We start from the raw sequence: 18,978 nt of genomic DNA on the forward strand, positions 1-18,978 counted from the left end.
TCAAGAGTGGCAACAAACAATTAAGTTCTCCTGCTCCTCAAAACAAGCGCCAACAATTCACACAAAATTTATGTGTTGTAGCTTACTAGGCAAAAACAACCTTGTTTTCAAATTGTTGATCCCCTGTTGCGAACTTTGTGATAGCCACTTAACATCGACTAGTTGATGGTCATGGAGAGTTCCCTGATGTACAGAATGGAGACATGCATTATTCAACACAAAAGAAGAATCAAGACATCGATCCAAACTGCTGCAACATAAAATAGGCGTGCCTTCTAAACTATGCTAAAACCAACTTTGCCTGGCTTGTTATTTAATCATATTCTCCCGTTGCATCTCAAAGTTTTTGTAGATCAATATAAAGGGACTCAATAACTTTTTTATCCTTAGGATCAATTAAACTTGACATAACCAATATGATTCCACCTTGAAAGTAAAAATTTGACATGACCAGTTACAATTCCACCTTGAAAATAAAAATATGCATAGCAAGATTATTCAACAACCATTTTTTGGGAACATAATTCATTAAAGGTAGATATATTTCATAAAATGTTGGAGTGTCCTGATGGGTTTCGTAGTAATTTCAAAAATTTCCTACGCACACGCAAGATCATGTGATGCATAGCAACGAGAGGGGAGAGTGTTGTCTACGTACCCAACGCAGACCGACTGCGGAAGCGCTGACACGACATAGAGGAAGTAGTCGTACGTCTTCACGATCCAACCGATCAAGCACCGAAACTACGTCACCTCCGAGTTCGAGCACACGTTCAGCTCGATGACGATCCCCGGACTTCGATCCAGCAAAGTGTCGGGGAAGAGTTCCGTCAGCACGACGGCGTGGTGACGATCTTGATGAACTACAGCAGCAGGGCTTCGCCTAAACTCCGCTACAGTATTATCGAGGAATATGGTGGCAGGGGGCACCGCACACGGCTAAGGAATAGATCACGTGGATCAACTTGTGTGTCAAGAGGTGTCCCCTGCCTCCGTATATAAAGGAGCCAAGGGGGAGGGGTGCGGCCAGCCCTATGGAGGCGCAGGAGGAGTCCTACTCCTACCGGGAGTAGGACTCCCCCCCCCCAATCCTATTCCAAATAGGATTCCCAAGGGGGAAAGAGAGAGAGAGAGGTGGCCGGCCACCTCTCCTAGTCCTAGTTGGACTAGGGGAGGGGGGGGGAGGCGCGCAGCCCACCATGGGCAGCCCCTTTCACTTTTCCACTAAAGCCCAATAAGGCCCATATGGCTCCCGGGGGGGTTCCGGTAACCTCCCGGTAATCCGGCAAAATCCCGATTTCACCCGGAACACTTCCGATATCCAAATATAGGCTTCCAATATATCAATCTTTACGTCTCGACCATTTCGAGACTCCTCGTCATGTCCGTGATCACATCCGGGACTCCGAACAACCTTCGGTACATCAAAATGCATAAACTCATAATATCAATGTCATCGTAACCTTAAGCGTGCGGACCCTACGGGTTCGAGAACGATGTAGACATGACCGAGACACGTCTCCGGTCAATAACCAATAGCGGGACCTGGATGCCCATATTGGCTCCTACATATTCTACGAAGATCTTTATCGGTCAGACCGCATAACAACATACATTGTTCCCTTTGTCATCGGTATGTTACTTGCCCGAGATTCGATCGTCGGTATCCAATACCTAGTTCAATCTCATTACCGGCAAGTCTCTTTACTCGTTCTGTAATACATTATCTTGCAACTAACTCATTAGTTGCAATGCTTGCAAGGCTTATGTGATGTGCATTACCGAGAGGGCCCAGATATACCTCTCTGACAATCGGAGTGACAAATCCTAATCTCGAAATACGCCAACCCAACATCTACCTTTGGAGACACCTGTAATGCTCCTTTATAATCACCCAGTTACGTTGTGACGTTTGGTAGCACCCAAGGTGTTCCTCCGGTAACGGGAGTTGCATAATCTCATAGTCATAGGAACATGTATAAGTCATGAAGAAAAGCAATAGCAACATACTAAACGATCGGGTGCTAAGCTAATGGAATGGGTCATGTCAATCAGATCATTCAACTAATGATGTGACCTCGTTAATCAAATAACAACTCCTTTGTCTATGGTTAGGAAACATAACCATCTTTGATTAACGAGCTAGTCTAGTAGAGGCATACTAGTGACACTCTGTTTGTCTATGTATTCACACATGTATTATGTTTCCGGTTAATACAATTCTAGCATGAATAATAAACATTTATCATGATATAAGGAAATAAATAATAACTTTATTATTGCCTCTAGGGCATATTTCCTTCATGTCCCACGAAGTGGTGCATAACATCCATCGATCAAAAGAACCAAGGGTGATCATCAAACTTGATTACAAGAAAGCGTATGCATGACCGTGTGTACTAAGACTTCCTTTTTGAAATCCTACAGACTGGAAGTTTTAGCAAAAAGTGGATTGGTGGATTTTGAATCATATATACCCATTGTTTTTCTTTGAAAGGCTCCTCCCCATTGCAAGTTGGGAAGGGGTCATGTGGGCTGGTCACGCAGCAAATTTTTTGGTTTAGGTGGAAAAAGATAATGGTTGCTAAAACTATTTTTTTTCAAGAATACGCAAGACATGTGCGTGTTATAAAAAGAAATAAATGAGTTTATTTAACATGAGGCGTTTGTGCGCTCACCCTCGACATCTAAGGGTTGTGTCTAAAAGAAAACTAAGCAACCATAAGAACGTCACACACTCTAGGGTAATCCTATATGTTTAAATAGTTAGATCCTCACTAACTCAATTATCTTAAAATTCAACTATGTTAACTCATCATGTCCCTATGCACACCCCACTAAATTTAATTCCCTCACCATGTAAATATGTCAATTCACCATGCCGCTATGCATGAGAAAAGACCGATCTAACATGCATCATGCTTGTTACCAATATTAAATAAATTGTCTGTACCTATATAATAATCAAATATACTATATTATATGTACCTTTTTTAATTACCATATTACTAATCAGAATACTAAAGTTTCATACTACCAAATCTCATAGAAATAACTACATCCAATTCCCGTTACAACGTGCGTGGTATCATCTTCAGTTATCCTAGTGCCCTGACACCGTATGTTGGAACATCGGTCACTTTATGGCCAGTTGTACTGCATAAGGGTAGTCTTTGATGTACAACAACCACTTTATGGTCAACGTTGATGTGGAAAAAGAGATTAAAAGAATGAGCTCTTTTATGGTGCCATATACTAGGCTATATACTAGCGTTCAAAAAGAAGTAGTATACAAACATCCGATGATTAAGATTAGTTGTATACTACTAAACATTGTACCTTTGGTATGGGTAGTATACATGAGCAGTATATGTAGTATAAGTCCATTATGGGGAAAGAACACAAATGGCATCACGGTAATATATTTTTAACACTAATATCGACCCTGACAGCTAGATATTCCTATATTATATACCACTAAGTAGTAGTATAAGGCATCGCAAAAGAGCTCAAACAAGCTAAATCTGTTTCGAAAAAAGATAAAGCTTGCCATCTTCAAATAGCCCACTATGCGCACAAAGATGCATATGTAGGCACACTGGGAGGGAAAAGTTGGCCCAAGTTTATCGCCTTTTTCCTTTCAAATCCCCCTTTCCATTTTCTCCCTTTCTATTTTTGTGATCAATCGGTATCTACATGTTTACCATTTTGTGTATTTTAAATTTGAGAAACTCTATTCAACATATTAGAACATATTCAACCATTTTTCACATGAATATGTTGAAATAGTCTACCAAATTGATTGTGCTAGTATTTTTAAAACTTTCAAAAATAATAATTGGAAAACATAAATTATTTTTTATTGGCGCCTTCATCTTCCATGGTGAGAACACAAATCAAAGTGTCTGACACGAAGGTAAGATTAATAAACGGTGGAGGTATAGGAGGAAATGAGGTCCACGGGTGGGAAGTATCCTTTTGAGCTGGAGCTCATTTGAGCTCAGATGAACAGTGAATTCAAAAAAATACATAAAAAATAATGGTATACTTTGACAAATGTTCTAAGTGTTTGCAAATTTTCATCATGAGACAACATTCGTGGAAGGCAAGGAAAAGAAAACAAAATTGGTGCTCGAAAATGCTTCCGAAAGTAGCATTTTAAGAGCATCTTTTTTTGTCACACCTTCCTCGAATGTGATCTCATGATGAAAATTTGCAAGCACTTACAAAATTAATCAAAGTTCACCACAAAAAAATCAGAATTTTTAGAAAAAAAATCAATTTTACTGCTTGTGTGGGCGCATTTGAGCTCGGGCTCAAATACTCCACGTCTTGCACGGGCTACATACATGCATGGGTTCAGTAGCTAGTGCATTTGGTCCTGGGCTGTTTTGCTTCATGGGTGGGCTGGGTTGGGTTTTAGATGGGTGAAAAGGGTGTTCAAAAAACCCTGTTCAAATTTGTGCTATCCCAACCAGGCCCTTTTTTTACGAAGTGTAGCTAGTGCTACTTTTTATTACCGAGTTGAACCTCACGCATTACATCAGCTTTGCCTAGGTATCATGTTTGACATATAACATGGCACTTAAAAATTTCGTGCCCCACAAATTACAGACACATGGCGCTTACCAATTCCGGAAAAGAATCTTCATCGAAAGATGTCGAGAAACACATTATTCATCTACGGAAATTGGTGAGATGTTGGATAACCAAACTGCCCAAATGAAGGTGAAACAAAAGCAATATTGACTACAAAAGAGGCCGAGTGGAACCTCATGCATCATAATTGCTTCTTAACTTGTCAACCTCCTTATCATTATTGTGGTCCTCCTAAAACCTAGTGTCATGGGAGATTGCTGGGTACTGTGATAACCCGTGCCAATTGAGGTGAAACAAAAGTAAGAAAGTTGTTTGAATATTGTTGCTTGCTATGATCTATTGAATTAGGCTATTGTATTTATTTGTTTCTCCTTTTATTGCTTGTCATGATGTTAGTTTCAGCATTGCTTCTATCCAGACATAACACGTTAGGAAACTTGATGTCTTACACTTGAAATAATCGAGTCGCACCTTGCCCTCATTGAGGGCCAGAAGGTTAAGTTGAGGGGTGGGGGGAGAGAAAAGGAAAACCCGGTGCATGATTTGTGTGCAAAAGACCAAGGAAGCAAGCAGTATGGATATTTGATGGTCACTGGAGAGAATAGTGAGAAATACAACACAACCATCGTGCTTGACATGCTCCTCGTGCTCAACACACGTAGTTATAAATTATTTTATACTCAATTATTCACATCTAATTTATTCTTACATGGTACCAATGCATGAATATCTAACTATTACATTTTGATATCCAAGCAAACGGTATCAGCTTGTTGTATATTAGATAATCTATGAATCCAAACCCATGGCTAGCTTGCAAATCATCAAATAGACTTAGAACTGAAGAAGGTTCCTCCCCCATTCCTTTCTTGGGACTTTCACTCAACATAAACATTTGACAATACTCCTTTCTCTGGCCCACTTTTCCACACAAAAGCTCACCATTCCTTGGGTGCTAAATCCCAAGTGCACCCTTGCAAAAGGCACACTTTCTTTTGAGTTGGTAATTAAATCAGATTTTTTGTTTAATATAGAAGAAACATGACAAATTAGAATTCATGCATGTGTAAATGTTTAAACAACATAATGTATGGTCAATACCAAAGAGCCGTCTAACAATATGTGGGATACAAATGGCAATGCCATACATTCTCGTGAATGCACAGATGGGTTCATTGCCGACAAGTACATGCATGAAACCGTAGTTGCAACATAATTAGCTAAGTGCAAAGCAAAATATAAAATATATTTACACAACATCAATCTTTCACCAATAATATGCACTCTAGTAAGCATATTAACCACCAAAAAATGATATTAATATGATCCCATATAACAATAATTAACAAGATAAAGGTTTAAAAGGTAGACACTAGATAACTATACACTATGTTTACCATCCAAACACATACATGGTATGTGACTCATTACTCACCAATTTGTTGGATCATATGGACTAGATATTGCCTGTAGAATTGTGTTTGCGTCCTAGCATGCATTTGTTGCAACCAGTTCGTTATGTAAATATTAAGGAGCTATCTTGCAACATTTATGGGCAAGAATATTAGATGCACAATGAGGATACATGAAACCGGGAATTCAGCTTGGTACTGAAAACCTGATCGACTAATTCAAAGCCCAAACACATAATAGTAGTCTAATCACTAGCGATCGGCAAGGCAATATGTTTAACGAACCAATAATGCATCAGTGTAATGTCATGAAATGCTAGAGCCAAACAATAGGGGCATGTACACAAATGAAAAAAGGACTAGCCTGGTGCAACCCTTGGTAGCCTTTTTTTAAGAACTACCCTCTTGATGGTACTAGTTGCTCTTAAGGTTGTGCGTTGAAGGTTTTCATGGCGAGCAGAGCAACTAAGTGAATGTTGATTTTCATTTTCTTTGATCGATCAGGATGGAGACATGAAATTCATAAACTGCTAGTAGCCTTTTCTTTTAAAAAGAGAACTACTAGTAGCCTCCATCGAGAAAACTAATACTCCCTCTAGCTTGAAAAGTGGGTGTGCATAAATTATGTCTGAAGTCAAATGGTGCAAAATTTGTCTGAGTTTATAAGAAAAAATAAATCAATAATTGCAATGCCAAATTAGTTTCATTATATGGACAATAAAGAACATTTTCGTATTCCATCTATCTAGTATTGTAGTTATTGATGATCCTACACATTTAATGGAACTTTGCGAGTTCCGACAAAATGTATATGCCTATTTCTTAAGTGGGGCGGAGTACCAGACAGTTAGCGGAAAACTATGACAAATGCAGGGATCAACATATGTTGGAGTAATTCAAGTAGTTAATTGTATGGTTACCCACACAATATGATGCATGTTTCGACAACTGGTTTGCCAAAGCAGTCATAGTGTAGCTCAGCAGTCATAGTGTAGCTCAGAGGTATCTTGTTTTGGAGGAACCCTCCCGTGAGGCCAGAAGTTGTGCTTTTCGCGGCTACGTGCTAAAAAGTTGAAGTTAAACCAAATTTCATCCCTGAAACCAACACGGTTGCATCATATAGGACTGACAGGCTCGACTCGAACTTGGCACCCTGAAACATAGAACACGGGGAAGTCGTAGGAAAATATAGTAAGGCCCATCAACGGAACTTGTTCAAACAACAAAAAGAATATTTTTCTAGTCGAATTTTGAATATTTTTCTATAGTCTAATATCCAACCAAACTTGTTCAAACAACCAAGCAAGGTGAAGATCTATTACCAGGTTGTTCGAATTGTAATGGCGAAGGGCGATCTGGACATGTGGGAGAACGATGGCTTCATTGCATTCCCTGCATGCGTGCATATATGAGTAGAGACATGTTAGGACTAATGGTATCACAACATCTTAATATTACTAGCGAGATCGTCCTAGTATATCAATATGGAACAGCTAGCGGATGAACTTAATCTATGAGGGGTGATGTATAGGAGGGAGCAATACACTTCTGAGTTCTGACTGCGGGCCGTACAACACCAGGTTGCGGCGACGCTTGCGCTCCAACCTGTCCATGAAGCGTTGGACATGGTGTTGTTGCTAGTAGGATAGAACGGTCTCCATGAAGCACTGATCATGCTGTCAAAGCTGCGCTGGTTTCATACACCAACCATAAAGTGTTGGGCATGGAAATTAACTCACAAGTAGCTAATTGGACATGGCAATCCATGAAGCATTGGACATGGCAATTAACTTACAACTAGCTAATTGTCCATGTGTTATAACGAGGGCATACATATTCTAGTAGTTTAACACCAATCATGACTGACTTATACTTACACCAACCATATTCTAAAGCAGAAAGTGATTTGATTGATTGAGTTAATGCAAAATATTTGATTTGTTCTGATTGCTCGTATCTGACATATAGCTAAAATGATATGATTGAGTTAATGTAGTTACTTTATACCCACCAACGAGCCGCCTCCTCCTCCAAAAATGTTAGGGTTCCTGCCTCTCGCCGGCGCTGCCGTAGGTCCTCCTAGTCTCAGGTGGCCCTAGAGCCATGGGTGCGCGGTGGACGCTGGCAAGGGCCGGTGGGAGGGCTCTGATTTTAGTCGCTCTTTTCAGTTTTGTTAGGGTTTGTGTTCTGCTCAGGAAGGCGAGACGGTGGCGAATACCTAAAGATAAAATAAGGGTCTCCCGCCTAGCCCCCGTTTTGGCGGTGCGTCTAGCATCGTCGGTGGGCGTGTAGAGGTATGTCTCCGGTGGATCTATCTTTGGTGGATGTGCTCAGATCTCGTCATTTTTCGTCTACGTTCATGTGTCTTTGGGTTGTATCCTTCTAATCTACGTTATTCTTCATCAGCGGCGGTTGCTATTCTGGTGCGCTAGTCCTATGGGGCCTTAGCACGATGACTTCCTGACTATCTACTAGAACAAGTTGTGTCCGAATCCGGCGATGGAGGGGCGGTGACGGCGGCGCACCTTCGGCTCGCTTCAGTGCGTGTAGTCAGTGCTACGTGGTCTATGGATCTGGATGCGATTTTTATTATTTCTGGTGTTCGTTATATTGCCCTGCGCAAAAAAACCACCAACAAGGGTGCTACAAAGGATTTAGTTTGATTTGATCGAGTTAATGCAAGATGTGTGGGAGGGGACGCTGCAAAGGAAATTAATATTTCATAAACTTATTTTGGACTATATCATAATTTCGACACCTAAGTGAAAAATCTTTTAGAGTACAACAAGATACAATCCATTGCCGAGATATATATAAACACACATATAATGCATATGCCATTTATAACTTAAAGATAGGAGTGCTTTAAGTAGTCGCGTGCTTATCTTATCCTCTGGAAGTGTGATATCTATTTATTTTTGTCATTATAATGAATTGACTGAGTCTACCTTGTGTGTTGTGTCCTGGTATATAAATAGCCTAGGGCCTGACTCGATTGAGCACATCAGTTGTGTTCATCATCCATCTAAGTATCTCATATAGGTTAGGGATCAAAACATGGCGTTCAGCAAACTTAACGGCCAGATGGAAGCCAAGGCAGGGGCACTTTTGTTCATTGTGCTCCTTGGGTGCTCCACGCTCATGTTGGTCTCCTCAACTGATAGTATATATGCTTCATCCGTTTTCAACATACACTACATAAGTTAGGATGAGATTGTGACCAACAATTGCTATATATATATATATATATATATATATATACTGTTACTAGGTTTGTACTGCAAATCATTTAGTATGCTTTCATATTATAAAAGTTACATAACATATAGAGTAATTGTTGAATACAAGCTAAAAACATTGCATTTAAAATGGAGGGATTGCTATTTTCTCATGCATGCCGTATGTATGTGCCTGTTTTTCGCTTCTTATAGGGCGTGTTTGGTTTGTTGCCTCGCATTTGCATCGCACCCGCCATGCAATATTCGCAATGTTTGGTAGGCTGCACGTCTCTATGGGCCAGGCCCGGCTGATGCAAAATAGGCCCCCCAGCCAGGCTGAGCTCGCACAGAAGTTTCGGCCGTAGCCGCGGGAAAACCCTATTGGACACTCGCTGCGTCCAGTTGTCGAGGCTTCGCACAGAGAAGCGAGCGACTAGTGATCAAGATGGGCCGGCCCAGTCACGAGATAGCACAGGCGCTACAGCGTCCCGGTTTTGGGAACCTTCTGGAGGGTTCCTGAACGGTTTTGGGAACCTTCTGGAAGGTTCTTGAACCGGGTTTTCACTGGTTTTTTCTGTTTGCTTTTTCTTTATAGTTTTTTCTTTCTTTTCTTTTTCTTTCTTCGTTTTTCTGTTTCTTTATTTCATCTTTCAATTCCTTTTTCTTTTCTTTTTATTTTCTTTTTGTTCATGTTTCAAGTTATGTTTGGGAATTTCAAAAAATAATCCAATTTCAAAATTTGTTCACCAAATTCAAAAAATGTTCATGTTTTCAAATTTTGCTGCGAGTTTCCATAAATGTTTCCATTTAAAAAATTGTTCGCAAATTGCAAAAAATGTTCATGCTTCAATTTTTGTTCGGGAGTTTCGAAAAAATGTACGCAAGTTTTAAAAACTGTTCATGTGTTCAAGTTTTGTTCGGGAGTTTCAAAAAATGTTCCAAGTTTTAAAAATGTTCAAGTATCCAAAATTTGTTTTCGAATTTGAAAAATGTTCGGGTTTTGGGAGACTTTACAGAAATGTTCCCATTTCCAAAAATTGTTTGCATTTTTCGAATTGTTGAGTTTTTACAAATTTTGTTCTCAATTTCTAAAAGTGTTCGCTGTTTCATACAACCTTCATGTTTTTTTTCTCAAAAATAGCGTTTCTCAAAAATGTTCGCACTTCCAAATTTGTTTGGAATTTTTCAAAATTGTTCTCTATTTTAAAATATGTTCTCAAGAAACAAAAAATGTTCGTGCTTTACAAAATTGTTCATGCTTCCAAATTTGTTCAGGATTTTTCAAAATTGTTCTTTGTTTCAAAATTTGTTCTCAAGGTTCAAAAAATGTTCGTGCTTCAAAAAATAATCCGCGCTTCCAAATTTGTTCTCAAGATTCAAAAATCGTTCATGCTTCATAAAAATGTTCACAAACTTCAAAAATGTTCAATTTCTGAAAAATGTTTGGGAAATTCAAACTTTTCGGTTTTCATAAAATTTGTTTACATGTTCAAAAAATGTTCATGTTTCCAAATTTGTTTACAAATTCAAAAAATTGTCCACATGTTTATTTTTTTTACTAATTCAAAAAATTGTTCCTGTTTCCGAAATTTGATCACATATTCCAAAAATTATGTGAACAATGAAATTTACAAGCTCTATGTCAAGAAATATTCCAAAAATTTGTTCACATGTTAAAATACTGTAGGATGATTTACAAGCTCTACGTCAGATTTTTTTTTTTGAGATTGTAACATGCAAGGACAATGAAATTCAGCTGCCGTTAGTAACTTTTTTCCTGCAGAGACATGTAAGTTCTCTATTTTTTTCTCTCCTATGGAAACAAAAGAGATGTTATTTTCTTAGAGCCTGTTCTTTCATACTGAACAGTGAAATTAATTTCTTCTAATCGTGTATATGTTTCTTCTAATTATTCTTTCTATTCTCAAGGGTCTCGTTAATACTGTCACCTTCAAGGGAAGTGCACTGCAAGATTCAACTCAAAGGAATACTTCCATGGGAAAAATGTTTCCTTACCGATAGAGCTATCTTTTTTTTCTCTTGCTGATCTAGTGATAGTTTTTTCCAAGACCTTCAACTGTAAACAATGTCCGAAAACAGCTGAAAGAAGTTATGAAAACGAGCAGTAAGACATGTACATTTTTTTTGTCTTTCATGACGCCTTGGTGATACTATCATCACTCAATTTCATCAAGATGTAAGCTTACCACTTTTATGACAGTTTTAGAAGTACCACTTTGTAATAAATGTAAAATGAAATTTCATGTTTTTTTGTAATTAAAAACTAGTTGAATCAATAGGAACAGCACCTGGTTTCATAAAAATGGAACCTACAACCATTGTTTAGTAAATTCAAGGTTTTTGTCTTTCATGTTTCTTTGGGAAACAGTTGAAACTGTACCATTGTTTAGTTTATACAAGGAAAACAGAAGAAACAATGGAAAACAGCAGGAACGACAATCAGTGAAACAACTTCACGAAGCAGAATCAACGAAGCGGTAGAAACAGTTCAAAACCAGGGAAACGCGCGCCTCGCGGCCCACAAAGCCCGCCAGTCAGCTGCTCCTGTGCGAAGCCGCACCTAGTTGACGCAGAATGCGTCACGTAGGAGTTCCCGTAGCTGCGAGCCTGCAGCCGCTCGTGCACCCACGCCCGCACCCACGCGAGCGAAGAGGATAGCATTTCACTCCCGGTCGATTCACACCCGCAGTCGCGCCGCTCTCCTCACCCCTCTCCTCTCCTGCGAACAGATCTCGCCGCCCCGTCGCCTCGCGAGTACGTCGCCGGCGCGCATCCTCACCACGCAGAGGTTGAACCCTCCTCCTCCCATCCCTCTTCCATCTCTCCCCATCCCCCTCGGACCCCTCTCACCTCTCTCTGCCCTTGCGCTGCTGCTCCTCCGATGCGGATGTGAGCCGGCAGTCGAAGCCGAGCTCCCGGCCATGGCCGCCGTGGCCATTGGAGCTGCTCCCCTCGCTCCTGTGTAGAGCTGCGAGCACCACTGCCCCACACGCACACTCATGCCCACAGCCGCCATGCACATGCACATGCTCTGTCCTGAACCTCCTTCCCTCCTATGGATATGTGTGATTGGCATGCATCTATGTGAGTTATTGGGCTAGTAATTTTTGTGATTATCATGGATCTGTGCGATCTGTTCCCAATACTTTGCTAATTTGTGCATATATTTTATTATGTTTTGACAATGCAAATGATGTCAATATTATCAGTGCTCATGGCTTTATTAATTTATAAATCTGTGCTGAATTTATATAGATAGACGACAATGGCAAGACCCGAGATACACTGAAGCTTGTGGCTCTAAAATTGTTGTTGACGGGGGGTCTAGGTTTATAAATCAGTGATGCATTAATATAGATGGATGACATCGGCAAGACCCGAGATACGCTGAAGCTTCAAGGTTTACAATGGATTTTTGGCTATCTAATATGTGAACTCTAGTATGTGTTGGACTGTAAGATGGACCATATGGATTCGTGACTCCATAATATGTGAACTCTTAAGATGTACTTGGACTGGATACTTGATTTATCTGCACTCTCTATTATCCTGATGCATTTCTCTAGCTATTTTGTACCATAAACTGCTTATGTGTATAAAAACTGTTGATATACTTATAAAAACAACCAAGATGCTGCTGAAATTTTGTTTTTCTTGCTTGAGTCATCTCTGCCATTTTGAAGACATGGTCACCAAATTATATAAGACATTTGAAAATATATTCTTACTTCAATCAGCAAAGATGTCTAAGTCGCAGTGCACGTCATCGAAATTATCTTTCAATTATTTTACATACATGTACAAGCACCATAGAGTCAAATTCCACATCATACAACCTACTAAACAACATATGTTGTATCCTGCTTCTCCCATACAACCACAGATGCAAGATACCAAACGAAATCTGAGCTGAGCCTGGCTTATCTCATGCAGTGCACCAAACACACATCTCAACTCATTTTTGCATCAGCTCAACCAGACCAACCCAACCAAGCTGCTTCATGCAATGCATGCTAGATGCACCCAGGCAACCAAACACGCCCATATTGTTTTTGGCGCACGCCGTCTGATGTATGTGCATGCATGTGATGCACTCTCTGCCCATGCAGATGGTGAGATCGGAAGATCAGGTGGCCCTCGTATTCCGGATGGCTATGCCATAGGAAAAGACAACACCCCGTTCCCAAAAATGTGCATAGGGAGGAGGCACCGCCCTGAGAACGTCGAGTTCTGTTGTGCAACATTGCCGGGTCTACCTTGCTGGCCAACGCAGGAAGAGTGCGTCCACATTTGTCCATAGATCTCATCGCTGTGACTAATCAACGCAGCGGGTCAATCTTTGATGTTTCTGTCCATTAGGAAATTTTGAAGAAGGGGAATAAATGATATTTTTCACGGGCAAGAAACAAATACTCATGCATGGATATGTATACAGAGATGTAACGGCTATGCATCTGGGAAATTAATAATTCGTAAACTTATATCTACAATTCCAGCATTACGCCTTTTATTCACACAGGGCATCAAATATGTCGTTGCCACCCGTCTATGGTTGCTCGGTTTGCCCCGTGTGGCGCGCCATGATCGATTGCTGCTGCTCACAGAGTCGTTCGCTTCCACCCTCCCGCGGCCAGTTGCAGTGAAGACTATGCATATTTACATTTATTTGAGCCAATTCTGGTATATATGGTGGCAAGCAATCCTAAAATCAGTATTCACTTTTAAGTGCGTTTCATTCATATCATAACATTCCCAGCACCGTCGTTTGGTCTGAGTGCGTGAGTGTTTGTTGATTTGATCTGCTTTCAGTTACCAGCACTATGAGTTCAGTGGGCGCAGCTGCATGTTGCTGGCCCGTTTACGTTTAGGACCAGAGTTAGTAATATGCAACTAGTTAGACAACAATGGCCTCAAGTTAAACCTTCATCGCCGAAATCTGAATGAAGGTTCATTCCCTTTTACACGACATCAGAATTTGCACGGCACTAAAGCCGCCTATAACTCATCAATGCTTACTGGAGCATAGCACAACACATGACAGACTCAGATGCACCACTCTCAAGTCTGAAGTATTCAAACGACGAGCATTTATATCAGAGGCTAGAATACTAGTTGAACTTCTAAGCTCATGCCATTGGCAAGAACATTCCAACTTTTTTGAAAGCGAATTAAATGAGGATGTTGGATGTTACATCCCCTAGAACCCCTTCATCTGCTTCTGGCTGTGGAGATCTGGTAGAAATATCAGGGAGTAGATAAGTGTGTAGTCTAGGATCATGTACAAAAGGAACATATTTAAGCTAACCAAACATATTTCCAGTTTAACAGAACAGTGACAAGTATGCACATAAAAGCATGTAGCTTTTCAAGGAAAGCAGAAGAAGGACAGTATGCAGCTTACATCTGTCAGCAAAGAGCACAACAACATACAAACAAGTAATAATACTGGTTAAGGATAGACCTAGTGCATCGAAGCTCCCACACAAGGTGACGTCTGGGGAGGGATTATAGGAACCCTGGAAAGTGCAATGCAGAGAGGCTGGTTCGAACCCAGGACCTCTTAGCACAAGTGGGGAGGACTTCACCACTGTGCCAGGCCTGCCCTCTAAACAAGCAATACCGATAATGCAAATAAATACGAAATGGTATCAAGAGAGAAGGTATGACTCACAAGCACTCCCACTCAAGGGGTATACCATTTGCCCTTAACAAATTTGCCAACTTATGGACTCTCCCATCATGCTTTGAGCATGTGATCTTCACCATTCGAAGGTCTTTGCAAGTAAACGATTTTCCCTGCAGTTTGATACCAGTTTTTAATGCCTTTCTGGCATTAAAGTTCTTTTGCGGATCAAGAAAGTTGTTGTTCACTACTAGAAAAAAGGCTAGTAGTAGCGCTGGAAAACTGCCTATTAGTAGCGCGGGTACTAGCGCTACTACTATCGCACTACAATTAAATGGTTAGTAGTAGTGAGGTAGTACTCGCACTACTACTAACTTTGTTAATAGTAGCACGGGTGCCACCCACGCTACTACTAACAATTTAGTAGTAGCACCCGCGCTACTACTAACCTAACTACTAGTAGCGCTCACTTATTACCAACGCTACTACTAACAATTTATGAATTAAAAAAGGTTAGATGTAGTACTCATGAATGGTAATACGTCCAGTGCAAACCAAACCAATGTCACCGAATCATCTCAAGATTCCATTTAACATCAGACGCACACAACCATTATCAAAAGGTGGGTACATTCCCTGGTGTTCCATCACCAACCTAAACATACCACTCCTCTAGATGTTTCTACCAAGTCTCGGAGTTTAGACGCCGGTGGACCCGAATCCTCCTCCTCCCCCCCAGATGGTGGCGTCGAGATCCTCCACCTCGGCGACCCCCGGCGTCAAAATCACCTGGACAATCATCCATGTGACGTGGCCACCGGGCTTCACGACGAAGTCCGCCTCTGAGTGGTTGAAGAGAACAACGCCCACCGGAAACGCTAGTCAGCGTCGATCACACCTACGCCCACATCGAGAAAGTAAAAACTTGTTAGTACGAAAATTGCATCAGTTCAACCAAATAGTATATTACAATTCACAAGACCCATTAAGTTAAGGTTCCTTCTCATCTAGCAATTTAAAGGGGCTCATGCCGAAAATATATGCTTAATTGCTCACTGGCTATTCAAACTAAATGATCCAGGAACACAGATGGTTACCATGGATACCAGTCTAGATTAGTACTATCTATAAAGTTGCAATTCCTAAAGTTGATCGTCTCTTACTTTTGCTCATGGTTACCATGGATACCAATCTAGATTACCATGGATACCAATCTAGATTATTACTGTCTATAAAGTTGCAATTCCTAAAGTTGATCATCTCTTAGTTTTGCGAGGAAAAGATGTTCCTTTTTAGAAAGCGTACAACAACAAATGTCTTCTTATGATCTTAGCTAAGCGATATAGTTGAAAGATAAACACGCACAATCTTTTTTTTTTTTGAGAATATAAACACGCACAATCAATATGTGAAAACACCAACTCTTTACATAGAAAGAAGATGGAGCATTCAGATATTCAATCATTATGTGGCACTCACCCTCTTGAGAATGTTGACTCGATCTTAGAATCAATCCATAGCTCGCTCATTCTCATGTTCATCTATCTCATGTGAAGAATAAGCTGGTGCTCGTATTCCACCTTGTTCAGTGCCATCAAAGAGAGATGTTCTGGTGCTTCGGTAGCTATGGAAAGTGCAGAGAATAGTTATATAAGAATGCATATAGATTTGACAAGTGCAAAAACGTCTTATATCTATTCTGTTTAATTTCTACAAATGTACATAAAGAATCGATTACTTTGGTTCTATAAGTACCATCTTCCTTCTTCTGTTCACACAGAAGAAAAGCCTACTGGTCAGCCTAATCATGACCACCTTCAGATTTTTATAAATGCACACACAATCACTAAAAATATATTTAAATTATTCGCAACAGATAAAAGTACCCAGTTTTGATTCATACTGCTAGCCAACAAACTAAATGGTGCTCCAGATTTGTAACTATGTGTGTATGTTGCGGACCCCTTGCTCATCGTATGATTTAAATAGAACCTTAGCAGACCCTGGAGTCATAATGTAGTTGCTTCGGTCACCACATCCACGTGGCCTTAGCAGGCCCTATCTCCTGCAGCCATGTAACACTTGATTCCCAATACACTCGCAAAAAACACTTGATTCCCAGTAGATGCTTCTATCAACTCATCAATGTGATGATATGAGGGCCTTAGAAAGGAACTAATTCTATACATATTACAACATTTGCTAATAAATACATATAAAGTTATATTTCAAGAGATTTAGTCTTTCCTTTGGAGTATTTAAGAAAATCCCTTGTAATTCTTATAAGGAAGTCCATATCAATCAAACGGGGAGGTGCTGACTTGCAATTTAAAAATATATTCACCATGGCTGCTTCAGATGTTCAGTTATATACGGAAAAGCATGATGCATGTTCAAATGAAATGGTTACTGAAAAATGATCTTACCTTGTTCCAGCAAAACATGTAGTGATCCATAAACATAGTAAATGTTCTCTGAAATCACTGGATCAGGCCTCGTGGTTCCACAGGATGGTGATGCGAACGCACGCTTTTTTTTTTTTTGAGAATTAAGTAGCATGTTGGTTTTGAACCCTTAAAAACCTTTGGAGATACACGAACGTACAACCAGCTAGCAAGCAAGCTAGCAGGCAGCTCAATGGATTCTGCGGTACGTGTGTAGCCGGCGAAACTTACGATCGAAACTGTAAACAGAGAAAAGTACTTTTTGCGGTGCGTCGACTTACACCTTTTTCGTTTATTTGCTCAATATATAAAGGATACATGTCACGTTCAACACGCCTCCGACTCGGCCGGCGGCCAACACAACGCAACCCCGACTTGTATACACAAGTCTGGTTTACCTACGTGAAAACAAGACTGACTAGTACTAGAACTCTAGACTAATATGTGACTATACCTAATACTATAACTAGATTAATTCTTACATTCACCTTCTTAATCTGGTTGCTTTGTCTCCATTGCTTGCACTCCGACTTTCTTCCTCATCTTGATGAATTTCTGTCGACCGAGGGACTTCGTGAGAATGTCGGCAAGCTGGTCCTTCGTGTTCACGTGCTGAACTTCGATCATCCCTTTCTCAATGCACTCCCGGATATGATGGAACCGGGTATTGATGTGCTTGCTCCTCTCATGATGAACCGGATTTTTGCACAATGAGATTGCAGCTTGGTTGTCAATCTTCAGTGACACCTTCTGCACCTCCCGCTTTGCAAGATTAGCTAGGAGTCTTCTTAGCCACACTGCTTGACAAGCCACCGTGCTTGCCGCTATGTATTCTGCCTCGCATGAAGACAGCGCAACCACCTTTTGCTTCTGAGAATTCCAGCTAATAGGATTTGGGCCAAGATAAAATATCATGCCCGTTGTGCTTTTCCGGTCATCCACATCACCTGCCATGTCACTATCTGAGTATCCATGGAGGACCAATCCTTCCTTTCCCTTTCCATACGTGCAGCCAAGATTTATAGTGCCTTTCACATAGCGCAAGATTTGCTTGACCGCGCTCATGTGCTCGGTTGTCGGATTCTCCATGAACCGACTCACGATCCCGACTGAATAAGCCAAGTCAGGTCGGGTATGCACCAAATATCTTAGGCTGCCCACAACGCTTCGATACATTGTGGTGTCCACCGGCGGATTTGAGCTACGCTTGCTCAACTTGTGGCGTTGGTCCATTGGAGCTTGTGTCTCGTAGCAATCTGTCATGCCACACTTGTCCAATAACTTGACCGCATAAGCCGATTGACATAGTGAAATCTCTCCGGAGCTTTGCTTCACTTCGATGCCCAAGTAATAGCTGAATAATCCCAGATCGCTCATGCTAAACTTTTTCTTCATCTGCGCCTTGAAACGTTCAATTTCTTGTGCGCTATCTCCGGTGATAATCAGATCGTCCACATAAACTCCAACTAGCAGGTTTGATCCTTTGGAGTTCTTTGTATAGACCGCGTGCTCGAGGGGACATCTCTTGAACCCGAGCGAGATCAAACTTCGGTCTAACTTTGCGTTCCAAGCTCTTGGCGCTTGCTTCAGCCCGTAAAGTGCCTTCTTGAGCTTGTAAACTTTTCCTTCTTCGCCTTTCTTCTCGTAGCCGAAGGGTTGTT

The 18,978-nt window shown here is 40.7% G+C and overlaps 1 long non-coding RNA gene across 1 annotated transcript; it reads left to right on the forward strand.

The window, feature by feature from the left end:
* The first annotated feature begins 11,862 nt into the window (after window positions 1-11,862).
* On the forward strand, window positions 11,863-12,815 carry LOC119359016. Its single transcript, XR_005172355.1, has 2 exons — window positions 11,863-12,038; window positions 12,506-12,815. It is a non-coding gene; the product is annotated as an uncharacterized LOC119359016 (long non-coding RNA).
* Window positions 12,816-18,978: the final 6,163 nt, after the last annotated feature.

This window comes from Triticum dicoccoides, chromosome 2A, assembly GCF_002162155.2.
Source record: "Triticum dicoccoides isolate Atlit2015 ecotype Zavitan chromosome 2A, WEW_v2.0, whole genome shotgun sequence".
Lineage (NCBI taxonomy): Eukaryota > Viridiplantae > Streptophyta > Magnoliopsida > Poales > Poaceae > Triticum > Triticum dicoccoides.